General features: G+C 48.2%; 1 protein-coding gene across 1 annotated transcript in view; it reads right to left on the reverse strand.

Moving 5' to 3' along the window:
• The window catches only part of LOC138498518 (zinc finger protein 271-like), a 173,135-nt gene that overhangs the window by 46,521 nt on the left and 100,651 nt on the right, over positions 1 to 25,963 (reverse strand). Inside the window, exon 2 of the mRNA XM_069622299.1 lies at positions 6,953 to 7,052. The gene's annotated coding sequence lies outside the window, so the exon portion shown is untranslated. The remainder of the gene's footprint in view (positions 1 to 6,952; positions 7,053 to 25,963) is intronic.

The following is a 25,963-nucleotide window of genomic DNA, read 5'->3' on the forward strand; positions in this document are numbered from 1 at the left end:
CAGTCAAAGTTTGATAGACCTGAATGTTTATTCGACCTACAAAGTCATGCTGGATATCAGACAAGGTACTTCCGATGTTCAGACATATGTGTCTAGATTCCAGAAGAATGCAGCCAGTGCAGGATGGCCAGACTCGGCCCAGCAGACAATATTCAGAAGAGGGCTTCACGAAGACCTCAAAGATGAGTTGGCTCGAGTAGCTTGTCCTGGGACTTTTCAAGAATTAGTCACCCTCAACCTACAGATGGAATTCCGAATGATGTAAAGAAGACAAGAACGTCGAAGACATTGGACTTACTCACCTGTGACAGACCTCCCACCTCAGACCAAAAACTTACCATAGGCCGAACGTTCATCTGATGAACCCATGCAGATTGGAGCTACACGAGGGCCATCGACTCCGGATGAGAGAAAAAGAAGGAGGGATCTAGGACTTTGTATGTACTGTGGATCCTCCAGACACCTTCTACGCAATTGCCCAGAAGTAACACCCAGGAGGAAGGGAAACGCTTCCCCCCAAATCTATGCGGTGGAGATTTCGGGGGAAGATGTCAACAACCCTGCGACCAGACCCAAACAGTAAATCCTACTCAAGATTACAGACTAATGGTGTTCCTCATACAGATGAGGACTGCGCTAGAGAAATCTGTGGAGGTATTGGCAATGCTAGACAGTGGAGCAGCTGTGATCTTTATTGACATCTCTTGGGTGAAGGAACAGGAGATAGCTGTTCAGAACAAACCAAAGTCCACACCTGTAGAAGGGGTTGATGGTACACCACTCTCTTCTGGACCCATTGTGTTGGAAAAAGGAGTTATTGCAGTACGGATGGACAGTCACAGAGAAACCATGATTTTCAACGTGATCAGAGCAGCCGACTTCCCAGTTATTCTGGGAATCCCATGGCTGATGAAACATAATCATCTAATAGACTGGTCACAGAATACCATAAGCTTTGACTCTGACCTTTGCCAACAACAATGCCTAGAGTTCCCAACGGACAGACCTCAGGAAGGACAGGAAATCCAGATGCCCGAGCATGTGGTTTCCAGCATACCACTACAGTATCAACATTATTCGGAGGTATTTGAGGATAAGTTACCCCGGTTGCTTCCCCCACATAGACCAGAAGACTGTGAACTGGAATTACAAGAGGGAACCACTGTGCCATTCGGAAGAATGTTTCCTCTATCTCTCCAGAGAGTAAAGAACTCAAGGAGTACCTGGATGCTAATCTGCAGAATGGATTGATACAGGAATCCAAATCTTCAGGTGGGGCCTCCTTATTCTTCATCCCCAAGAAGGGAACTTCTGAGTTAAGACCTTGTATAGATTACAGAGGCCTTAATCGCATCACTCGGCATGATAGATGTCCCATGCCTTTGATCCGGTATATCTTGGAGGCTGTTCAAGGGTCTACAATATTTACCAAGCTCGATCTCAGTGGGGCTTATCACCTCCTGAGGATTAGAAAAGGAGACAAATGGAAGACTGCCTTCAGGACCCCCTTGGCTCTATTTGAATATCGGGTTATGCCTTTTGGCTTAGTGAATACACCAACAGTATTCCAAAGATTCATTGATAAGATATTTTCAGATCTTTTGTTCCTTTTGGTGGTGGTCTACCTGGACGATATCTTGATCTTCGTCTCCAATCCCACTGAACATCAAAGACAGGTTGAGGAAGTGCTTCATCGTCTGCAAAAGAATCAATTATTCGTCAAACAAGAAAAATGTCAGTTTAACGTTTCTTCAGTTTCCTACTTGGGGTACATCTTATCTAGAGACGGCATTAGGATGGACCCCGGTTAGGTAGAAGCAGTCCTGCGATGGCCGTAACCCCAGAATGTAAAGGACATCCAGAAGTTCTTGGGACTGGCCAATTTTTACCGCCGCTTTATCCCGTATTTTTCCAATCTGGTTCTCAGTCTCACTGCGTTGCTCAAGAAGGGCGCAAAGTTCCATATGAGTACAGAAGCGGTACAGAATTTTGAGTAGCTGAAACCAATGTTCACCTCAGCCCCAGTTTTCGTACAGCCCGACCAGACGAGTCAGTTTATTCTGGAGACTGACGCTTCGGACAGTGCATTAGGAGCTGCCCTTCTACAAAAGACTTTGGATGATCTGAAACACCCCATTGTATATTTTTGAAGAACACTCTTGCCCAGTGAAAGGATCTATTCAGTACTAGAAAAAGAACTATTAGACATGAAGAAGGCTTGTGAAGAGTGGAGGCATCTATTTCAAGGCTCTATTCAACCGTTTTTGGAAAGAACAGATTGTAGAAACCTTAAGGTTCTCCAATATGATTTCCAATTAACATACTTACCAGGCTCCCAGAGCATATTGTCGGATGCACTTTCGAGAAGTTGGAAGGGGGAGCCAGACTCTCTTCAGGCAAGGGAACTGCTTCTATCAGGCAAGAAATCCATTGGCAAGGTGTCCAGGTTCTTGCGAGACGTACAAGAAGTCTCATCCAGAAGGGCGGTTTGTGGTACCATGAAACGGCACTGCGAGTACAGGTGATGGACTGGTGTAATGATGTCCCAATGGCTGGTCACAAAGTACTGAAGAGTACCTTGGAGTTGGTTCGGAGAATATTCTGCTGGCCAAAGTTACATAAGGATGTCCAGAACTAAGTTCACGCCTGTCCGATATGTGCCACCAGTAAGACATTGATAGAGAAACCCGTAGGTCTCTTGCAACAACCTCCTTTACCGTCGCCGGCCCTGGGAACACGTATCTATGGACTTCATTGTTGACCTCCCTTTGTCAGAAGGTTACAGAGCCATTTGGTCACAGTAGATTCCTACAGTAAGTTGGCCCATTTCTCAGCTCCCTCTGGTCTTCCCATGGCCCCTGAAACTGCCTCTATATTTCTAAGAGACATAGGGCCTCATTACACGTACTCCGGTCCGGAATTAACACTGCCGGTAAAACCATACCGGCACCGTTACCATGTCCGCCCAATCATGACCCGCGGCCCCGGTAATAGCACCACCCTCAACCGCCACCGCGGAAATAGGGGTCCCGTTAAGTCCGTCTGCACGGAAACCTCTCTGTTACCGTCAACACGAAACACCGTGAGCATTACAACTAGCGCGGACACAGAAATACTGGCAAAAAAATGGCGTAAATACCGTAATCACGGTTGCGGAACCACCGCCACTGCGAACATGGCGTTATACACTGCCTGCTGAACTGAATCAGGGCACAGGTGCACCAAATCAGCCCAGCTGGACCTAGCAGGCGACTGCGAGCTTACAAAAGGGCCACACCCAGCCCAACACAACACAGAACCATGCAGGCAGCAGGTCTAGTAGCACTGGGACTGGGCCTACTCAACCAACAGGCAGCACTGCACATGGTGGCAGTAATGGCGCAGACGAGGAGGCGCAGGTGGCAACCAGCCAACCCTGCAGCTATGGCAAACCCCATTATCCAGCCAGCCCGACCCCGCCACCAGCCAGCAATACCACGCATCAGGGCCTCACCCTGGAACCTCACCCCAGGACAGATCCACACACTATACCGGCTGAACCGTGCAACAATCCTGCACATCACCGCCATGATTGTGGACAACATCAGCAGCCAAATTGACACCCCCACCGCCATCCCCCCCTCTTGAAGGTTGTCTCAGTACTGCATTTCCTTGGCACTGGCACCTATCAACACACGGTTGGTGAGCTGCACGGCATATCACAACCCTGTTTCTCAAAAATCCTGGTACAGGTACTGGATGCCCTGTTGCGCCATGTGTCGGAACACATAGCCCTACCCCGCACCCTCCCCGTGGTCATTGCCATCAAGTTGGCCTTCCATGCCATAGCAGGCATGCCAAATTGCATAGGCGCAGTTGACTGCACCCACGTTGAACTGACAGTACCACGTGCAATTGAGGCAGTGTTCCGCAATAGGAAACAGTATCACTCTTTGAATGTCCAGATGGTTTGTTATGCCATGCAACTGATTACACACTGCTGCGCACGTTTCCCAGGCTCATCACATGACTCAATGGTACTGCGGAATTCCACGTTGCCACGGTACATGGAACGCGATGCCGGACAAAGCACATGGCTATTGGGTGAGTACAGCTGACAATGCTACAACCCTGTCAAAGTGGTGTGTGCGTCCAGGCCAATGAGCATTGTGAGTGTGCCGCTGTGCCCGCACATGCATCACCCCCCTTCCATCTACCAAATACACAGCGGATGCCAAACATCATGAAGGAAGACATGACAGGGCACCACAATGTGCCCGTGCACACGCTGGCACAGCCAATCCCGTCACTGTCCCATGAACCTTGTGCCACTGCAGACACCCACCCTCAATTGAAACACTGCCTCAAAAGGCACGAGAGGCGTGTAAATGAGACGACGTGTATTTACTACTTCTGTACAGTGGAGTCACTCTGCCATGTGTGGACAGCACTGCACCGTGACATGCACACAATCAAATGTCGCCCGCAGGGCACAGTAAACATGCAAGTTAATGTGTAGGCCCATATCCAGTTAGCGACATACATTGTGATGCCCAAAACATACCTCCATACACTGCATGCTACATATGCATGAATGAATGATGATACAAGAATGCACAGCAGCAGATGAGGACATGATGCCACAAACACTGACATGTTCCCCCATCTACATCCCATGTAGGTGATGCGGGATATGCACTCACGCCATGGATGATGACACCTGTACGGAGACCAAGGAACAGGCATGAAGAGGCGTAAATAGGGCACATATCCGCACACGTGGAATGATTGAGAGGACATTTGGACTACTGAAGGCCTGTTTCTGCTGTCTGAGCAGATCTGGTGGATCACTGCTGTACAGCCCAGTGAAGACGGGTAAAATCACGCTCGTATGTGCCATGCTGCACAATATATGCCAGCGCAGGAACATCCCAATGCCACCAGACGCAGATGAGGAGGATGGGGATGGGGATGGGGAGGGAAATGGGGATGGGATGACACCGCCTCCCCCTGGGGGTCCACATGATGGTCAGAGAGCACGGGATGCCCTGATTCGCATTTACTTTTGAGTCACAGTACATTCACAGAAATGCACGAACATGGTGATGACAATGAATTAATAGTTGCACTGCAAAATAAATGATCAATGTCCACACATGCATGTCTTGATTCAAAATGGTGATGTATTGATGTAATAACAACAGGGAAGGAGGTGCATTGGTTAGGTAAGCTGTACACCCGGGGCCACCCACCACCCAAACGTGCCCACCCCCACCCAGGCCCCATTGTTCACTTGAGGCCAGCTCCCTGGGGTCCCCTTTGGTCAGGAACCTATAACCTGCCAAGGTGGCCTCTGGTGTAACCCGTCCTTACCTACATGAAAAGAAGGGTAATAACAAAACCCGGAGAAGAGAAACATCCGCTACCCTGGCCAACTCTTCAGAGGATAGAGGTGAGGCTGGGTCACAGGAGGGAACCCCGATACAGCCAGGGCTGACATAGACAGAATATAATAAACAAAAGGAAAGGATAGGGATTGACAATTTATGAATTAGATGGTTACTAACGCCTCTTCTATACTACTGTTCAGCCCTGAAAAAATTACTCAGTAGTCACGATCTAAAAGTTCCAATTCAATTTTATTTCATTATAATTGAATTCTAAAACATATAAGGCCTAAAACCTGTGAGGCTAAAAACCGTGGGGTCATCTTCGACTCCACACTCTCCTTCTCTCCTCACATCTCTGATGTCTCTAAGAAGTCACACAACCAGCTGCACCTCCTCAGAGGTATTCTTCCTTTCCTCTCCTTCCACCAGAAGCTCACTGTCTCCAGAGCTCTGGTTCTCTCTAGGCTGGACTACTGCAACAGCCTCTTTCTAAATCTGCCTGCCTCTACTCTCCGCCCTCTGCAACTCATCCAAAACAGGACTGCAAGACTTGTCCTTGGCCTAAAGTCCAGGGGTCGTATCTCTCCAGGAATTAAATCTCTGCTCCCAGTTGCTGCGAGCATTAAGTTCAAAACCCTCTGCATTGTCCACAAGGTCTTCTGGGGCCTCGGGCCTCAATACCTTCAACTCTCTCTTCCTAAATATCTTCCTTCTCGAGCTCTTTGCTCATCCTAGTCCAATTCCCTCAGGGTCAGTCGCTTCTCCAAGCAACAATTTGGTGGTAGATCTCTTTCTTCGGCTGGGGCCTCCCTCTGGAACAGCCTCCCTGCCTCTCTGAAACTTGAGGAGAACCAACTCCGGTTCTGGAAGCACCCCAAGACCTTCCTCTTTGCTTCTGATTTCTCTCATCCACTCTCCTGCTGAACTCCTGGTCGAAAATGAAACTACACTGGTCACCTGGCTACCCTCTGTTCTCGGGCCCAGCTCCCCTCCCCACCAGTTGCACACCTGCACTGCCCCCTGTCAATCCTTGCTCATGGGGGCTGTTTCTGTATCCCTACAGCCCCCTACCAGCACTTGACACCTAATGTCTGCACTTACCCTTGCACTTGCCGCCAGCTGGCCACACTGTTTATTTATGGTTTGTATTTATTTTACTGTTTATACTGTGTATTGCACTGCTCCTTCCGCTTTCCCCTCGCACTTTTCTCCTTCTCCCGTCCTCTGCACTTGTGCGATCTCAATGTCACCTAGCCTAGTAAGATCGTTCTCTGTCTTCCCTCTCTTCCCCCTCCCTTGCCTCGTCACACCTTGAAACACTTGTGTAGAGGTGCATTATAAATACCATATCATATCATAAGATCACCCATAGAATGAAAGTAAAATACAAAACCAAAAACAAAAAATTAATTGACACATTATTTACAACACACCCATAAAAAACATGATACAAAAACACAATGGGACAAACAATGGAATAATGATCCAATTCAGTTATCTGTTTTAGAAGACCCAACCTGTGCCTGTCCCTAGCACCACATTGGTTGGACATTCATCCGGGGATGTCCTCTTGTAACGCTTACCTTAACTCTGCGGGGACACACACCAGGAACTACTTCACTATGACTCTTCTTAGCTAGCGATGGTTCTACACTCTCCAACTTCTTCTATGATGCAGTTTTCCTAAATAATACACAGAAAATTCCTTAGTGTGGAATATGGTACTACAACCTTAAACACTGCAACTATTTTCTTGTTCCTAATTAGCTTGCAAAACTCCCTCTACTATTGTTGTCTTTACCTCATATTATCTTTGGGTGAGCTCTCCATCCTGCATCTGTGCAGGGGCTCTTGTTCTGTAGAGTGGCATTCAGTAGGATGTCTTCTATGACTGAAGGGGAAGTACACTGCACTTGGTATTCATATATATATGTATTGTAGGGCAGCCAGTGACAACAGCACTATCATGACAAGGAATGCTGCAGAAAACATGAGTGGAAAATGCCAGCCTGAGAATAAGAATGTCAATGCAAGTATTCTGGATAACTGAATAGGAATCCTAATTCCTGTGGGGAAGGTTAGTCAACACTTTAGCACACGTGACTAGGTTATATGAGCTGACTAACTGAAGAAATGTACAGTAAACATAAGAAGAGTTTACTGAAAACAACTTTCTGCTGCATCATGTGAAAATCATGGAATAGGCTAAACAGTAACCTTAGACCTTAAGACCCAGCGGAGCCCCACGAAGTAATTAGAATAGGAAGTTGAAATATTGCATTTCAAAAGCATGTGCTTAGCATTCAGAGAATGAACGGAACTCCGAGCACAATGCGCACATGATCTGCAATACGCGGTGAATCTAAACACTTCAACAAAAAACTACGCGTAACAGCGGAATCAATTTACATGTAAAAGCTACTTCAGGAAGTGCTGTGAGGCAAAGGATACTTGCGGTTTGTTGTCTCTGACTGGAATTGTGCGTAATGAAGAGAGCTACTAGTCGTGACAGGGAGACGGGAAACTACAGGAACTGAAACCGCGTAACAGAGTTACTTTTATAAACAGGACAAGGAATTCTATGGAGTTCAATGTTACAAGCTACTAGGGACTAATACAAGTTTCACAGGATTGACTGGAAAATAACTGGACCGCGGTAAGCGTTAACTGCGAGGCAAAAAAAACGTGAAGCGCAGAGCACTCGAGGGGAGGGGCTTAAATAGGAGCAGAATTTGAACACCTATACCTACACTGCAACTAATCAGAGGTCAACTAAGGCGGCCATGATGAGGAGTCAGGAAGTAACTACCTATGCCTTCCCCTTACACTGTGTTGCTTCCCCACCATCCAAGAATGGTATGCAGAGGACCAATTCCTTTTGTAGGCAATTCGAGGGACTTTCTCAGTGATCATGACACCTCTTTAAATCCTTAATCAGTTACTAAATCTTGTATTTTGGGTGAGATTCTCATAAAACCGCTTTATGCTTTTTATGCATGGTAAATGTCCATGTAGTGAAAGATTCATTCACTTGTCCTGCTTAATAGGAACCTCACTTCTTCAAAGCCTCCAGATTGGCCTCTGAGAAACACTTAACCAGCATGTGAAGCAATCACTATCCTCATGGTCTAGAAGCCAATTTTGTAAATCCCCACGAGTTAGAACCAGGTAGGCTTCAGAGGACTGTAGGGTTAATTCCAGCCTGAAGAAGGTTCATGCTGGGGCACATCTGGCCATCAGGGATGATGTCTATAGTTCCTACACGGCGGAAACTGTGCTACGTGGTTTCAGGAAATAGAAAAAGGCCTTGGATGAGGGTTCTGACTATGCCCCTCTGCTGTCCATTCTGGCGTTTGATGGAGTGCGTGGATCGGCCATGCATGGGTGCTGGTGTGTTGGCCCAGAGGCATGTGAATCTGCAGGATTGGGATACGGCTGGTTCTCAGAAGGTGGCTGCCCTAGGATTTCCTTTTGATGGGTCCAGACTTTTTGGTGATTCACTTGTGGATAGGATGCATAAGGTGTTTCGGGCTGACAACCACGCTGACAAGTTGCAGCAGAGGTCTACCTCGGCGGTCGAGAAGTCTTCGGGTGCAGGGACCGGAATTGTATGATAGGACCGAAAAAAAAACGTCAGACCATACAAAAAGTCTGAAAAATGCTACTGCCAAAGGTAGGAACACTAAACGTTCGAACCTTTGGTGGTAGCATTGTAGGTAAGTATATTAAAAAAAAGACTGCAGGAGCTGCGGGGTGTCCCCCGCAACACCACGCTCACTATACTGTGTGGTATAGTGAGCGGGTTGTTGCGGGGGACACCCCCGCAGCACAACCGGAAAAAAAAAAACAGGTGCTGCGGGGGTGTCCCCCGCAACACCCCGCTCACTATACTGTGTGGTATAGTGAGCGGGGGTTGCGGGGTACACCCCTGCAGCACCTGAAAAAAAAAAAAAAGGTAAGGTCCCTGCGGCGCCGGTTCTGATCATGGAAGTGAAAGGGAAATGCCGCTGCAGGGACTCAGCGTGTAAAAAAGGTAAGTAGGGTTTGTTTATGTTGGCGGTATGGGTGGTGGTGTGTTGAGGGTGTGGGTGGGGGAGTGTTGTGGGTGTGGTTGTGTAGAGGTTTTGAATGCGTGTTCACGTGGGAAATGTGCAAACCTTTTGTGGTTTGCACATTTCTCATGCAAACTTTTCCGTCGCAGACATTTCCGCGACGGAAAAATCACGCAGACCCGCGGGGACCCACCGGTCTTTCCCTGGTTCCTTTTCCCGCTCTTTTCAGGGAGCTATGGGGCCATGATCCTCCATGCTCTTCCCTTCCAAGGCCGGCCCTAGAGTCCTGATTGGACTGGTGGGCGGTCGTCCCCGGCTGTTGTTTCTGGTGGTGGGATTGCCTGGGGGTTAGGCTGCTTCCTGGGCAGATGCCAGGGGGGGATTTCTCTGCTGATGGTTTGTAGGTCTGCCACCTGGGCAGTTCTGAGCATTTTCTTCTGTCTGGTTGGTTGTCTTCCTCTCTGGGTATGGTTCCTTCGGGGTTGGGGTTTTGACGGTGGGGATGTGATTTTGGAGTTATTAAAGGTGTGAGTTTTTGTTCGGCACTTTTCTGGCAGTGTCTCATTGGAACCTTTTTCCCGGCTGCTGCTATGGTATGCCTCATGAGGTAAGTACTGGAATGAGGAAGAGTGGATGTGGAGGTAATGCTCTGATTACTAACTGGTAATCTTCATTACTCCTAGTCCTACTCTTCCTTGTCACAGTACTGACAGCCCTCCTCTGCCTCCCTGCGGGGACGGTCCTATGCTCTGTCTTGGTAATATAAACTGGGTGATGTGAGAGTTATAGGAAATATAAGAAATCAAAGAAGGTCCTGTGCGGAGGCAGGGGCCTCATGAGGTAAGTACTGTGATGAGGAAGAGTAGGACTAGGAGTAATAAAGATGACTGTTAAGTAATCCAAGCAAAAGCAACCATGAACTCTTGTAATACCTAATGCTGTGAGTTCCCTCAGGGGATTCGGTGGAGCAGATGAGTGAAGTGCAGGGGGCAAGCAAGGTGCTCAGCAACAAAGAAACAGAGAGTAAAGCCAAAGGAGTGCACCAAAGTTCAGTCTGGCAACCAATCTGTAATAAGGAGAGTAGGCACGTTGGGGTTTGTAGGCACATAAGTGGTTTATTCTGGTTCTTGTTGAAAATCACTGAAGACCTCTCCACTAGGGATATTGGGGCCTCCATTCAGCTTAGTGTCCAGCAGCAATTGTGCTTAGATGTAATCGATCTGCAATATGTTGAATGCTAACATCACCTTCGTATCCTGGAATGTACGTGGCCTCAACCATCCCATGATGGCCCGCAAAGTGGCAGCTTACATAAACCACCTGGCCCCCAAGGTGATAATGCTCCAGGAGACCCATGCTCTGGGGCCTACCTGCGATGTTTTTGCCAATCGTTGGGGGCCCCAGCGATTCTACACTATCTATTTGTCTCAGTCCCACCGGGTTCTCACATTGATACACCAGTCCATACAATTCCAGGAAACCAAATGAAGCATTGACCAGATGGGTAGATATGTTGTGGTATGGGGCTCCTTGCCTGGGGTCAGGGTCACACTTGTGAACACGTACAGCCCAAATGTAGATGACCCTCAATTCTATGGTCAGATTCTTGATCTCATACCTGACGACTCCCACTCATTATTTGGGGGGGTGATTTCAACCTTATACGAGATTGTGTTCGAGATCGCTCAAGAGACATGCAGAGGAAACTAACAGCAGCGGGACGGATGTAATTAAGCACGATAAATCATTTAGACCTAACAGACCGTTGGTGCTGCCGCAACCCGTCCAAACGCGAGTACACGTTTTACTCCACCGCTCACGATGCCCATTCCAGAATAGACTTATGGTTAATACCCTCATCACTTATTTCATGAGTGGTTGACTCTGCAATCCACCCGCAAGCTCTCTCTGATAATTCCCCCATCACATTGTCACTCCAGTGGCTTACCTCAATGGTGCTGCACCCTCTTTGGCGCATGCCCCCATCCTGCTTATTGATTCAACGCTCCTAGAGCATCTATATACTGAGACTGAGGAATTTTTTCACAGGAACTCTGAATCGGTCGGCCAGGTTAGTACAGTCTGGGAGGCCTACAAGGTGTGGGTTAGAGGGGAGATCATTTCCACCGCCTCCGGGGTGTTGCGTGAGACCAGACGGAATCTGTCAGAAGTGGAGGCTGATATTAAAAAGCTAGAAGACAAGTATGCACACACGCGAGACCGAGCACTTCTGGGCTACATAAAGGGAAACCTCTTGAGGTTTGGGGTATTAGCAGACAAAGAGGTCCGCTTATTATACCTCCCAATTCAGGCTAGAAGATACGGTGAGGCTGACTGCCCCGGGCTCCACTTGGCATGGACGGTGGGTCGGGAATCGGGGACACAGCATATTACAGGGATCCTTGACACCTCTGGAAAAGTCTCCCGAGGAAGTTAACACTGAATTCCATGGGTTCTATAGAACACTTTATTCCAGCTCCGACAGATGCTCCACTGTGGAGCTGGCGGCCTACCTCGACTCAATACCTTTGCTAAAACTAAACGAGGAAGCATACCAGACACTAAATCTTCCTCTCTCTACTGAAGAGATAGTTGAATCCATTAGATCTCTCCGCTCCGGGAAGGTCTCTGGCCCTTACGGCCTTGGGATTGAACTGTATAAGGAGTGGAGTGTGGTTCTGGCTCCCAATCTGCTTTGTACGTGGGAAGAGGCACTACAAACTGGGACTCTTCCCCCATTTGATGACAAAAGCACTGATTACTGTGCTACTAAAACCCAATAGACCCCCTGATGACATGAGCTCATACAGGCCCCTGTCTTTAATTAACTCGGACACTAAAATCCTCACCAAACTACTGGCTATCAGGCTCCTGCCGCATTATGCCGGATTTAGTTCATCCTGACCGGTCAGGGTTTATCCCTTGGAGGACAATGGCATGCAATATGCGCAGACTATCCGGTATAATTGCACAGCTTAACCCAGATGCGCAAGCCGTGGCCGCCTCATTAGATGCCGAGAAGGCGCTTGACTCGGCCTCGTGGCAGTTTTTGTTTTCTGTTCTTTGCCGTATGGGCCTGGGCGAGTTTCTAAATTCAATGTGTGCATCTGCTGTACTCCTCCCCAAAGGTGAGAGTTAGGATGGGTTCCTCTGTATCTCCCTTGTTCCTACTCGCACATGGCACTCGTCAGGGATGCCCTCAGTTGCCGTTACGTTTTGTCCTCTCTATTGAACCTCTTGCCTGCATTATGCTCCTCAGACCTATACATTGGGGTCTGCGTATGAGTGGTCCCACGCACATAATCTCTTTATAAGAAATCCAGCTGTGAATCTTGCCCCACTATTAGAAGAAGTTCGCAAATTCACTATATACTCGGGGTACCATATTAACGAGACAAAATCAGGGCTGTTCCCCTTAAATGAGGCCACAACCCCTCCAGCAGATCTCCAGGGCTTTAGATGGACACAAGAAAAGATGTAATACCTGGGTATAGTGATTACAAGACAGGATAACACACTACTTCTTGAGAACCACATGAAATACATGCTCACACTTGCAGACAAATTGAAACTGTGGGCTAGGCTACCCATCTCGTTGTATGGCAGATTATCGCTGCTGAAAATGACTGCAGTGCCGAAGTTGCTGTACCACTTTGTCAATATCCCCATGTGGCCTGGGAGGGCGTTTTTTTGATAAGCTCCGCTCAATGGCAATAGGCTTTGTCTGGGGCGAGGACACCCCTCGCATGAAATGGGAAGCTAGGACTAAACCGCATGACCAAACTGGCCTCCAGGCTCCTGACTTCGAGCTGTATTATGAGGGAGCCCAAGCACACTTTGGCAGTCATTTTTACTCCCCAAATACTCGTCCGCTGCATGCAGACCTTGAAAGATTTAGTGTCTCCCCCCCAGATTTGCGCTCTATTATCCAGCGATAGCCACCCAGACACCTGCACATTTGACCCGGTTCGGACTGCTGTCAATGCTTGGGTGAGGGTGTTTAAGAGGATGCAGGTTCTCGAAACTTATACTGGCTCCATTCCACTTTGGTGTTGCCCCGGACTCCCCCAAAATATGATCGCTCTATCCGGAGGGGTTGGCATCCTTCGGGAGGGATGATTCTGCAAGATATCTTCCCTGACAGCACTTTTGTATCTTTACCAATCTTTGCAGAGAAACTGGGGTCTGGCCCAATCAAAACACTACAGTATCACCAAACGAGTGCTGCGATCAGGGGGAAATGGTCTTCTTTCCCCAAGGAGCCAGCCACATGTCAGCCTCTGGAGTCTGTACCCGCTACTGGTTATACACAAGGGTTGGCTTCCACTTTATATAGGAAAGGTCAGGATGCGCACCCCATGCCGGGGCTGCCAGGTTGGCCTGGGAGAGACACTTGGGCACTCCACTCGATGATGCTAGATGGGCGCGCTGGTGTCACCTCACCAAGGATGTCTCCTTGATTGCCAGGCACAGGTTAAGTCAATTTAAAATACTTAACAGGCTCCATTACACCCCGGCGAGGATCTCCACGTTTGCCCCCACGGTGAGTCCCAATTGTAACAAATGCAATGCGACTGGTGCTGATGCGTATCATATGTATTGGTCCTGTCCTCAAATTGTTCAGTTCTGGTCTGAAGTGGCTGCAATATTAAGCGAGCCCTCATGTGTTCCCCTGATGTTAACATTCCCCAAGTACTTATTTGGAGACATAGGTAAGGTCTCACCCAAAAAGAGGCGACTTTTTAATATAGGTTGTCTTATTGCTAAAAAACGTATTCTACTCAGATGGAAATCCAAAACTGCTCCGACTGTTGAAATGTGGTTAAAAGAAATGACGCACGCTAATGAATGTGAGGAAACATACATGTTGTTGATTACCCCAACATGCAGACCAAAGAATATCTGGGAGCCATTTCAGGAGTATCTGTATAAGCAGACGGGCTGTACTGATGGAGTCCACTTATGCTAAATATGGGAATGTACGCTGCACTAGCTGTGGAAACGCGTTATTCATGTTTATGCACAATGTCGCATGACTGTATCCTGTTGGTAGATTGTCCTTGTAGTTGGATGTCTTCTACTGTATTAAAAATAAAGTTTTAGAAAATATACATTTGTGGATTTTTGTGGTGGGTCCTTAGGCTTGCTGTCATATCCTCTGATTATTTTGGTTGCAAAGAGCATTTTCTTCGAATGAACATTCCTTTAAACCACTCTTAACATGGTACACCAGCAACCCTGGGCTGCCACCACACAAATTAACAAAATGCTGTATGTTTAAAATCTCTTCAGGCAAAGCTGTATTAATGGGGTGCATTTTTCTGGCATGTGTATGGGTAAATTACCTCTATTTAACCTTCCCTCTCCAACCACTTCTCAGAAATCTGAGCGTCAGTATTTTCTCTTTGAACGCCCTGACTACACAACTACTTCTATGTACAGTTACCAGTCTGGATGGCTGATGATGCAAAACAGGACTAGATTCAAATGTCTTCTCCTGGTTCACAAATCTATCCATGGTAAGGCACCACTGTATCTATCCTCTATCCAATGCTACAAGCCTTCTCGTAACCTCTGCTCTGCATCCTTGACTACACTCGTGGCTCCTCGCCCACCCTTTGCTTCTGCTTTTTCTCTCTTTTTGCTCCACTTGCATGGAATTCTCTTCCTCCAGACATCCGAGAAACAATCCACACAGATTGGTTCATAACCAAACTGAATGCCTACCTCCTCGCCTCAGAGTTGTCTTTTTAACCTACCTCTCATCTGCCTGCTAGGAAATATGTCTCCCTCGCCTCTAACCTGCCTCTGTCCCTCACGTCCTCTGCCTCCCCTCTAGCACTTCATCCGTTATAATCACATCCCAAGCACAGCTGGCCGTACCGCCTACCTGCACTTAAAAATGTCCAATGTTGTTTGTCCTTAATCTATGTAAGTATACACATGTATTGGCCCCGGTGACTGCTGCATTTACTCCCTTCCACAACCTGGTCAGAATGCCCCTCAAACTCACCCTATTGTATGAAGCTCACTGCTTCCCACCAAATCTGATTTTCAAACTATTGTATGTTCTTTTTGATCAAAAGAGCATGGTTACTCCTGCATATAAGTAAATTAAATCTGACATCATCCCCAACTCACAGAAGTGTCCATAATAATCCACACAACATTGCTGCAAACCACTGCACCCAGAAAATGTGGGTTTTAGCACTTTGATTTTTTTTTTTTTTTAAACTACAAACATAAGCCACTTTGGATACTGGTTCCTTGTATTCCATGATTGGGGGCTGTAGTTGGCCTGAAACCAGTTCTGGTTGGCATTTTCAAAGTTCTGTCTGGGAATGTGTGGATTCAATTTTGTGTGTGAGTGTTGGTTTGTATGACTGTGCTTGGAAATTAGCTAAGACATCCCGTTTTTGAATGTAGGCTTGGTGTGTGACGGGTGCTGTGCTTTCTCGTTGCCTCCTGAGGGAGGATAAAAGTGATCCTCCTTACCTTTGACCTGGTCTGTAGATGGAGCTATACCTGAACTCTGGGAGTCCTGCTGCTCGAAGAAGGATCGGAGCTCTGGACCTGCATTCTTTTGAAGCTCTACTACTTCTTCTTCGGAAAAAGGAAACCCACAGCCGTGCTCCTTTGCTTAGATCCAATGGTGACATCTTGTTCAAAGCCATTGTCTACCTGAATCTCTTGGCCATGCATGCATCGCTTGAACCAGAAGTGGCTGCTAGGTATCCGACTTGCTGAACCAACCTGAGAATCTTCATCCCAGGACATAAGCACTCTGATTCCATCTCACCTGTATGGGAAGCTGCAATGTCCTGTGCTGCCTTCGACCCTGTGCCTCCACAGTGAGTTCTCCCGGTCTTTCTTCCGTGTCTGGTACATCTCTTCTGTGACAACCAGCAAGTTTTCAATAATCTTTCTTCGCCGGGGTCTCCTCTCCACAACCCTCAGCATTAGAAGCCACATCCTGTGCCAGAGGATGACTGCTGCTGTTCTGCATTTCCACTCCTGTGGCCGGGACCCTGGACCTGCGTATCTCAGTATTCAATAATCCCTCTTCTGTTATGTTATGTTCATTTATTTATACTGTGCACCAAAAGGCCCAGATGCATACAGGAGCACCACTACATAATAGATGTTAAACATAGCAACTTATTTGAATGAAATGGCTAGCAGATCAGCATTAGAGCTTGCTGCGAGCATGAGGAGGGAATCCCCCATGGCTAGCAGATCAGCATTAGAGCTTGCTGCGAGCATGAGGAGGGAATCCTCCATGGCTAGCAGATCAGCATGAGAGCTTGCTACGAGCATGAGGAGGGAATGCTCCATGGCTAGCAGATCAGCATGAGAGCTTGCTACGAGCACGAGGAGGGAATACTCCATGGCTAGCAGATCAGCATGAGAGCTTGCTGCGAGCACGAGGAGGGAATGCTCCATGGCTAGCAGATCAGCATTAGAGCTTGCTGCGAGCATGAGGAGGAAATCCTCCATGGCTAGCAGATCAGCATGAGAGCTTGCTACGAGCACGAGGAGGGAATCATCGATGGCTAGCAGATCAGCATGAGAGCTTGCTACAAGCACGAGGAGGGAATACTCCATGGCTAGCAGATCAGCATGAGAGCTTGCTACAAGCACGAGGAGGGAATAATTGATGGCTAGCAGATCAGCATGAGAGCTTGCTACGAGCACGAGGAGGGAATCCTCCATGGCTAGCAGATCAGTATGAGAGCTCGCTACAAGCACAAGGAGGGAATGCTCTACAGCTACCAGATCAGCATGAGAGCTTACTACGAGTATGAGCGGGGAATTCTTCCATGGTTAGCAAATCAGCATGAGAGCTCACTACCAGCAGGAGGAGGGAATGTTCCCTGGCTAACAGATCAGCATGGGAGCTCACTACGAGCACGAGGAGGGATTCCTCCATGGCTAGCAGATCAGCATGAGAACTCGCTATCAGCATGAGGAGAGAATCCTCCATGGCTAGCAGATAAGCAGGAGAACACGCTAAGAGCACGAGGAGGGAATGCTCCATGGCTAGCAGATCAGCATGAGAGCTCACTACACGCACGTGGAGAGAATCCCCCATGGCTAGCAGATCAGCATGAGAGCTTGCTACGAGCATGAGGAGGGAATTCTCCATGGCTAGCAGATCAGCATGGGAGCTCGCTAAGAGCATGAGGAGGAAATCCTCCATGGCTAGCAGATCAGCATGCAAACTTGCTACGATCCCAAGGAGGGAATCCTCTATGGTTAGCAGATCAGCATGAGTAGTCACTACGTGCATGATGAAGGAATGCTCCATGGCTAACAGATCAGCATGAGAGCTCGCTATGAGCACGAGGAGCTAATCCTCCATGGCTAGCAGATCAGCATGAGACATTGCTACAAGCACGAGGAGTGAATCCCCCGTGGCTAGCAGATCAGCATGAGAGCTTACTACGAGAATGAGGAGGGAATTCCTCCATGGTTAGCAAATCAGCATGAGAGCTCACTACGAGCATGAGGAGGGAATCCTCCATGGCTAGCAGATCTGCATGGGAACTCGCCACAAGCACGAGGAGGCAATCCTCCATGGCTAGCAGATCAGCATGGGAGCTCACTACGAGCACAAGGAGGGAATCCTCCCTGGTTAGCAGATCAGCATGAGTAGTCGCTACGTGCATGATGAAGGAATGCTCTATGGCTAGCAGATCAGCATGAGAGCTCACTATGAGCACGAGGAGCTAATCCTCCATGGCTAGCAGATCAGCATGAGACATTGCTACAAGCACGAGGAGTGAATCCTCCATGGCTAGCAGATCAGCATGAGAGCTTACTACGAGAATGAGGAGGGAATTCCTCCATGGTTAGCAAATCAGCATGAGAGCTCACTACGAGCAGGAGGAGGGAATCCTCCATGGCTAGCAGATCAGCATGGAACTTGCTACAAGCACGAGGAGGCAATCCTCCATGGCTAGCAGATCAGCATGGGAGCTCACTACGAGCACAAGGAGGGAATCTCCATGGCTAGCAGATCAGCATGAGAACTCACTATGAGAACGAGGAGGGAATCCTCCATGTCTAGCAGATCAGCATGAGAACTCACTATGAGCACGAGGAGGGAATCATCGATGGCTAGCAGATCAGCATGAGAACTCACTATGAGCACGAGGAGGGAATCCTCCATGGCTAGCAGATCAGCATGAGAGGTTGCTATGAGCATGAGGAGGAAATCCCCCATGGCTAGCAGATCAGTATGAGATCTCGCTAAGAGCACAAGAGAGAATGCTCCATGGCTAGCAGATCAGCATGAGAGCTCACTACGAGCACGAGGAGGGAATCCTCCATGGCTATCAGATCACCATGAGAGGTTGCTATGAGCATGAGGAGGGAATCCTCCATCGCTAGCAGATCAGCATGAGAGGTTGCTATGAGCATGAGGAGGGAATCCTCCATGGCTAGCAGATCAGCATGGGAACTCGCTACAAGCACGAGGAGGTAATCCTCCATGGCTAGCAGATCAGCATGGGAGCTCACTACGAGCACAAGGAGGGAATCTCCATGGCTAGCAGATCAGCATGAGAACTCACTATGAGCACGAGGAGGGAATCCTCCATGGCTAGCAGATCAGCATGAGAGGTTGCTATGAGCATGAGGAGGAAATCCCCCATGGCTAGCAGATCAGCATGAGATCTCGCTAAGAGCACAAGAGAGAATGCTCCATGGCTAGCAGATCAGCATGAGAGCTCACTACGAGCACGAGGAGGGAATCCTCCATGACTTGCAGATAAGCATGAGTGCTCCACTACATAATAGATGTTAAACATAGCAACTTATTTGAATGAAATGGCTAGCAGATCAACATTAGAGCTCGCTACGAGCATGAGGAGGGAATCCTCCATGGCTAGCAGATCAGCATGAGAGCTTGCTACAAGCACAAGGAGGGAATCCTTTGTGGTTAACAGATCATCATGGGAGCTTGCTACAAGCACGAGGACGGAATACTCCAGGGATAGCAGATCAGCATAAGAGCTCGCTACGAGCAGAAAGAGGGAATCCTCCATGGCTATCAGATCAGCATGAGAGGTTGCTACGAGGAGGGAATCCTCCATAGTTTGCAGATCAGCATGAGGGCTCCCTATGAGCACGAGGAGGCAATCATTTGTGGCTAGCAGATCAGAATGGGATCTCGCTACGAGCACGAGGAGGGAATACTCCATGGCTAGCAGATCAGCATGAGCGCTCACTACGAGCACGAGGAGGGAATACTCCATGGCTAGCAGATCAGCATGAGAGCTCGCTACAAGCACAAGGTGGGAATCCTCCATGACTAGCAGATCAGCATGAGAGCTTGCTACAAGCACTAAGAGGGAATCCTCCATGGCTAGCAGATCAGCATTAGAGCTTGCTACGAGCATGAGGAGGGAATCCTCCATGGCTAACAGATCAGCATGGGTGCTCACTACGAGACATGAGGAGGGGATCCTCCATGGCTAGCAGATCAGCATGAGAGTTCACTACGAGCATGAGGTGGGAATCCTCCATGGCTAGCAGATCAGTATGAGATCTCGCTAAGAACATGAGGAGGGAATGCTCCACAGCTTCCAGATCAGCATGAGAGCTTGCTCCAAGCATGAAGGAATTTCCCTTGACTAGCAGATCAGCATGAGAGCTGCTATGAGCACAAGGAGGGAATCCTCCATGGCTCGCAGATCAGCATGAGAGCTCGCTACGAGCACCAGGAGGGAATCCTCCATGGATAGCAGATCAGCATGGGATCTCGCTACGAGTACGAGGAGGGAATCCATCAGGACTAGCAGATCAGTATTGGTGCTCACTACGAGCAAGAGGAGGGAATCCTCCATGGCTAGCAGATCAGCATGAGAGCTCACTACGAGCACCAGGAGGGAATCCTCCATGGCTAGCAGATCAGCATGGGAGCTCACTACGAGCACCAGGAGGGAATCCTCCATGGCTAGCAGATCAGCATGAGAGGTTGCTATGAGCATGAGGAGGGAATCCCCCATGGCTAGCAGATCAGCATGGGAGCTCGCTACGAGCATGAGGAGGGAATCCGTCATGACTAGCAGATCAGTATTGGTGCTCACTAGGAGCAAGAGGAGGGAATCCTCCATGGCTAGCAGATCAGCATGAGAGCTCGCTACGAGCACCAGGTGGGAATCCTCCATGACTAGCAGATCAGCATGAGAGCTTGCTAAAAGCATGAGGTGGGAATCCTCCATGGCTAGCAGATCAGCATGATAGCTCGCTATGAGCACAAGGAGGGAATCTTCCATGGTTAGCAGATCATAATGGGATCTCACTACGAGCACGAGGAGAGAATACTCCATGGCTAGCAGATCAGCATAAGCGCTCACTACGAGCACGAGGAGGGAATACTCCATGGCTAGCAGATCAGCATGAGAGCTCGCTACGAGCACAAGGTGGTAATCCTCCATGGCTAGCAGATCAGCATGAGAGCTTGCTACGAGCATGAGGTGGGAATCCTCCATGGCTAGCAGATCAGCATGATAGCTCGCTATGAGCACGAGGAGGGAATCTTCCATGGTTAGCAGATCAGCATGAGAGCTCGCTACAAGCATGACGGAATTCCCCATAGCTAGCAGATCAGCATGAGAGCTTGCTACAACCACTAAGAGGGGATCCTCCACGGCTAGCAGATGAGCAAGGGAACTCGCTACGAGCACCAGGAGGGAATCCTCCATGGATAGCAGATCAGCAAGGGAACTCGCTACGAGCACCAGGAGGGAATCCTCCATGGCTAGCAGATCAGCATTAGAGCTCGCTACGAGCATGAGGAGGGAGCATGGGAGCTCACTACGAGACATGAGGAGGGGATCCTCCATGGCTAGCAGATCAGCATGAGAGTTCACTACGAGCATGAGGTGGGAATCCTCCATGGCTAGAAGATCAGTATGAGATCTCGCTAAGAGCATGAGGAGGGAATGCTCCACGGCTTCCAGATCATGTATGAAGGAATTTCCCTTGACTAGCAGATCAGCATGAGAGCTGCTACGAGCACAAGGAGGGAATCCTCCATGGCTCGCAGATCAGCATGAGAGCTCGCTACGAGCACCAGGAGGGAATCCTCCATGGATAGCAGATCAGCATGGGATCTCGCTACGAGCATGAGGAGGGAATCCATCATGACTAGCAGATCAGTATTGGTGCTCACTACGAGCAAGAGGAGGGAATCCTCCATGGCTAGGCAGATCAGCATGAGAGCTCGCTACGAGCACCTGGAGGGAATCCTCCATGGCTAGCAGATCAGCATGAGAGCTCACTACGAGCACCAGGAGGGAATCCTACATGGCTAGCAGATCAGCATGGGAGCTCGCTACAAGCATGACAGAATTCCCCATAGCTAGCAGATCAGCATGAGAGCTTGCTACAAGCACTAAGAGGGAATCCTCCATGGCTTGGAGATCAGCATTGGAGCTCGCTACGAGCATGATGAGGGAATCCTCCATGGCTAGCAGATCAGCAAGGGAACTCGCTACGAGCACCAGGAGGGAATCCTCCATGGCTAGCAGATCAGCATTAGAGCTTGCTACGAGCATGAGGAGGGAATCCTCCATGGCTAACAGATCAGCATGGGTGCTCACTACGAGACATGAGGAGGGGATCCTCCATGGCTAGCAGATCAGCATGAGAGTTCACTACGAGCATGAGGTGGGAATCCTCCATGGCTAGCAGATCAGTATGAGATCTCGCTAAGAACATGAGGAGGGAATGCTCCACAGCTTCCAGATCAGCATGAGAGCTTGCTACAAGCATGAAGGAATTTCCCTTGACTAGCAGATCAGCATGAGAGCTGCTATGAGCACAAGGAGGGAATCCTCCATGGCTCGCAGATCAGCATGAGAGCTCGCTACGAGCACCAGGAGGGAATCCTCCATGGATAGCAGATCAGCATGGGATCTCGCTACGAGTACGAGGAGGGAATCCATCAGGACTAGCAGATCAGTATTGGTGCTCACTACGAGCAAGAGGAGGGAATCCTCCATGGCTAGCAGATCAGCATGAGAGCTCACTACGAGCACCAGGAGGGAATCCTCCATGGCTAGCAGATCAGCATGGGAGCTCACTACGAGCACCAGGAGGGAATCCTCCATGGCTAGCAGATCAGCATGAGAGGTTGCTATGAGCATGAGGAGGGAATCCCCCATGGCTAGCAGATCAGCATGGGAGCTCGCTACGAGCATGAGGAGGGAATCCGTCATGACTAGCAGATCAGTATTGGTGCTCACTAGGAGCAAGAGGAGGGAATCCTCCATGGCTAGCAGATCAGCATGAGAGCTCGCTACGAGCACCAGGAGGGAATCCTCCATGGCTAGCAGATCAGCATGAGAGCTCACTACGAGCACCAGGAGGGAATCCTACATGGCTAGCAGATCAGCATGGGAGCTCGCTACAAGCATGACGGAATTCCCCATAGCTAGCAGATCAGCATGAGAGCTCACTACGAGCACCAGGAGGGAATCCTCCATGGCTAGCAGATCAGCATGGGAGCTTGCTATGAGCATGAGGAGGGAATCCTTCAATTTGCAAGGATGTTGCTTAGTTTGCAGCAGGGGAGAAATAGCAGCAGAGATTAATTGAAAACTAAAAACAAATAGGGGTGTCCAAGTGGAATGATTCACATGGCACCCCAAGTTCAATCATGCTCAAAAGAAAGGAAGTGATGGCCGGTCAGATGGATTGAACGATTTGAAATAGTTTCAGGTTTATTTTTAGGGTGTTCAATCTTGGTCTACAGAAAAGAATATATGGCAGTAAAGTTCACTATTTGGTAGATTTTTTGAGATGACGTTTGAAGTGTATTAAAGAAAATACTGCAAGATAAATGCCCATCATTATTCAGACAAACCGTTCTAAAACTGTGCAGACAAGGGTCTCTTCCAGCTTCTGCTCTCTCCCTCTCGGTGAACTAAACTGCCTAGTAGAGCATGTGAATTAATATTAAACATTCTAATAAAATGATTGGTCCAAGACACTAGATATATATAGGGTCATTACAACTTTGCCGGTAAACGGTAAAGGTGAGGGTAATACCATTTACCAGCACTCTTACCGGAGCGGCAAAGTATGAGGCACCCAATTGCCAAAGGAACAGTACTAAAGGGCCATATCTCCCCCAAGAACACTTTCCAACACAAGCATGCTGCCACTCATTGCTGCTACCATGGACGTGGCGGTGCCACATGCTGATGTACGCTTCTACCCTTCTGGAATATTCCACTTGCTAGCAGCACGCAAGGTGGTACCCCAGGTGCCAGGAGGGGTCGGCCTGGTCAAGCCTCCCCAACCAATTGGCCCTCAGCCATCATCACTCCTGCGGTCTAACTTCAGTTAAGGCATTGAACTTGGCCTTGAAGAGGCTCACCGTGCCTGAGAATAAAAGGGATTGTGCCATGGTCTTCTGGTTTCGGTGTAGCTCGACCCAAAGTCTATTTTTATCGGACCATGTGACTTAAAACCATGTTTTAGCTCCTGTGTTGCTTTTGAAACTATTAAATGATGAACTCTTGGAACGTTCAGTGTTTTTCCATTACACCTCAAACATGAACTTGCTTCTTTCTCATGTTCAAGTAGCTTCTTGAATAGACAACCAGGCTCACGGCGGCCCGAATCTTGCCACTGGGCTTTTCTCGATTTTTCCTTCACCATCAGCTGTTTTATTCAACTGCGCCACACTTCAAGCCCTTTCTAGTCACAGGGTTTCAAGTTTGCTAAAGTGCATTGTGGAACATCCAGATTCTATATATTCCTATGAATATAAAATGGCACATCACCTGCAGTCTATTTCACTACGTAGCCAGCCTTATAATTACTTTGTCTACTTGCATTACAGCATCTGCACAGTTATAAAATGACTTTATATTTTCTTCCGTGCGAAGCGAGCAATCTTCATTTCGATCTCAAAGTGTTGCATTACTTTGATTCTTCATTATCAGATTCTCCATAATGTCTATATTCTTTCTTGATTGACATCTCTTCTGGGTGCATCAGTTCTACTTTGCATGACATCTCCATGCTTCTTTCTCGTTCATATACACACTTCTTCCGGGACCTTTCCAGAAGACCATTATTTCTATGTGCATGCATAGAGGGTTTTCTCAAGGATTCTTTGCGGTATTGTCAACCTCACTGGTACTGAGCATTTCCCAATTTCTGGTTCCCAACATATAGGCAACATAGGGGCAGGACTTCTGGTAGAGGTACTTGGCTCCTCCTCTACACTCCCTCCTCTGGCGATTCATCGACCACTCTCTCGTCAGTCTTCACATCCAGACATCCTCTTTTGAAGTAGTGTTTCTTTGGAGTCCATATCTTTATGACTCCCTTCAAGCATTGTGCTGATTTCATGTGCTCATCAATGCTACAGGTCATGTGACTGCAGTGTCAATTCAGACTGCAGTAGATCCATCTTCCCAGATACTTATTGTGGTTCTTTGGGTATCGGAACCTAGTTCCTTCAGGTGCCTGATTACTGGCCTTCATTAAGTCTCTGAATCCTTCATCTGTCAGCTCTTTGGGTTTGAAACCAGATTCGATATCGATCAGTATCTTCATTCCTGTTGTTTTCTTTGCAGTCTTCTTGCATTGTGTGATTACTATCCTTATCACACAGAATCCAAACATGATCATCACCAGCAGGGCTCCAAGAAACTTAATATTCGCCATCCATTGTGGAACACGTTAGAAGATCGATGCAAACCAGCTGTCATCTGCAACGTCTTCTACTTCATCTTCCATCTTGATGGGCAAGATTGTCAGCATCGTTATGGCCTCTGTCAATGTGCCATTCTCGTCGTCGTGAGAAGGTATGAATGTGCAACATGATTCTCTGATTTTTGTACAAACACCTCCATCCTTTGCTGTGATCATATCCAAAACATATCTGTTCTGGAGAGCCATCCGTCATGTGGCTCTCAGTTCTCCTTTGATCGCATTGAATCCCTTTATGGTAGTGTTAATCATTTGCAAAAGCTCCCAGCAAGTGATTTGCAACCACTTTGCATTCACCATCATCTGGATCTCTGGCATAAAAATTGTTGTGAACACTGCTGAAGTCTGACTGAACAACCTGTGTTCATATGGAATAGAGTTGAAAGCTTCTATTGATTTTGCTGAGAAATAATTCTCCCTCTTTGTTCCATTGAGAGATTCAAATGATCTCCTCTTCCTCAGATGTGCATCTGGTTTTGGATATCCTCCAATGTTCAGGTCACTTTTTGGAATTACTAATGCTGGAACATGGACAATCACTATAGAACACAGTCCTCCACAATCTCTGGGCAGCTTCATGTAACCTCTGGATCATCAGGCCCAGTAATGGTCCATAATCACCAGTGTCCCATCCTTCATTCCTGGTACATCGTAGATTCGACAACACTGCTGATTTTTTCCAACTTACCTTGCGCCATTATTTGTGAAGCATAGCTCTGCACTAGCCAAAGGTACTATCTGCAATGGGCCTCCTTTGTCTTAGACCCATGTCAGTAATTTTGTAAGCCTCGGCCAGAGAGGTTT

Source organism: Ambystoma mexicanum, chromosome 5q (assembly GCF_040938575.1).
Source record: "Ambystoma mexicanum isolate Mex_15411 chromosome 5q, UKY_AmexF1_1, whole genome shotgun sequence".
In the NCBI taxonomy this organism is placed as follows: domain Eukaryota; kingdom Metazoa; phylum Chordata; class Amphibia; order Caudata; family Ambystomatidae; genus Ambystoma; species Ambystoma mexicanum.